The sequence below is a fragment of the Lactuca sativa genome, chromosome 4, assembly GCF_002870075.4.
Source record: "Lactuca sativa cultivar Salinas chromosome 4, Lsat_Salinas_v11, whole genome shotgun sequence".
Lineage (NCBI taxonomy): Eukaryota > Viridiplantae > Streptophyta > Magnoliopsida > Asterales > Asteraceae > Lactuca > Lactuca sativa.
In genome coordinates, this window is record NC_056626.2 from 119,447,428 (window position 1) to 119,449,121 (window position 1,694).

The window sequence follows — 1,694 nt, forward strand, 5'->3', positions numbered from 1 at the left end:
ATATTTGGTATAGATGTGAGTATGGGACAATGTAGAAGAGCAAATAAGTATGCAATTAAACTGATTGAAGGAACACTAGTGGAGCACTATGCAAAGCTCTGGTCATATGATGAGGGGATTAGAAGATTAAATTCATGATCAATAGTCAAAATGGATGTCAATTATATTTCATATGGTAAGAATTATTTTAGCAAGTTTTACTTGTGTTTTGATGGGCTAAAGCAAGAGTGGAGAGGGAGTTGCAGAAGAGTTATAAATTTAGATGGATGTTTATTAAAGGGGGTATGTACTGGAGAGCTAATATATGTTGTAGAAAGAGATGCCGATAATCACATATTCCCAATTGCATGGGAAATTTTCTATGTATAGAACAAAGAAAATTGGAAATGGTTTTGGAAAACCTTAGAGATGACCTTCAAATAGATAATGGTTTTGGAATAACATTAATGTCGAATCAGCATAAGCTATGTTGTTTACTTCCTACTTTTTAATATTTTAGTTGGTGGTTTCATTTTATCTAACATGTTACCATTGTTGTATAGGGGTTGTTAGAGGCTGTCAAAGAAGTACTGCCTACTGCTGAACATAGGCAGTGTGCAAGACATATTGTTGCCAACTTTAGAAAAAGATTTAGTGGTGTGCACTATGAAACCATGTTTTTGAAGGCAAGCAAGGCATCCACTGAGCCTTTATTTAATGCTTCCATGAAGGAGATTGAAGTGATTAACCCTACAGCCTTTGCTTATCTTATGGAAACAAACCCCAAATCTTAGAGTAGAGCATTCTTTCAAAAGGGAAGGATGTGTGATGCGGTGGAGAATGGATTATCTAAGAGTTTCAACAGTTTCATCAGTGATGCAAGGAAAAAGCCAATCATCACCATGTTAGAGGAGATTAGATTGCATGTTATGGAGAGGATATACAATTTAAAGATCAAAGGTAGTTTATGGCCGGATTACAAGCCTTGCCCAACAATTACACTCCTACTGAATCAATTAAAAAGAGCTCAAATGTACTTTCTAATCTTTACAATCATAATTGTATTTAGGTACTTTTGTTATGTTTGCAATAGGTATTGGCAGGTTTTACATAATGGCCTAAACCAATTTGAAACAAGAAACATGGTTGACTCCTATGTTGTTGACCTGGACAAGAAGACTTGTACTTGTAGAGTGTGGCAACTTAATGGGTATGGATGCGTGCATTCAGTTGCAACTATATCCTTTGTGAATAGAGATGTTGGTAGTTATGTGGACATAATGTTCTATGGTGCAGTGTAAAAGAACACTTATAAGTACCTAATTCATGGGATAACTGGTAGAAATATGTGGCTACCTACTGACTTCATACCACCTCTTCCACCAATGAAGAGAAGAATGTTAGCTAGACCAAAGGTTAACTGAAGAAGAGATGTATCAGAAAGCTCCCAAGACACAATGTGTCCAAGGATAGGAAAACATATCATGCGGTATGTTTAAAAAAGTACGGCATAACAAGGTCACGTCCCCTCAAGCTGAAAGACCTCAAGTGCAAAAACCTCAAGTTGGTAGGAGGCCAAAACTAAATGTAAAAAAAGGAAAATAGGTGTTAATTAAAATGGTGAAGGAGCAGTTGTCAATGAAAATTGTGAATGAGCACAAGGTGTTGGTGCAGGAAGCTGTCGATCAAAATCAGTGCATGAAGGTCAAAATGGA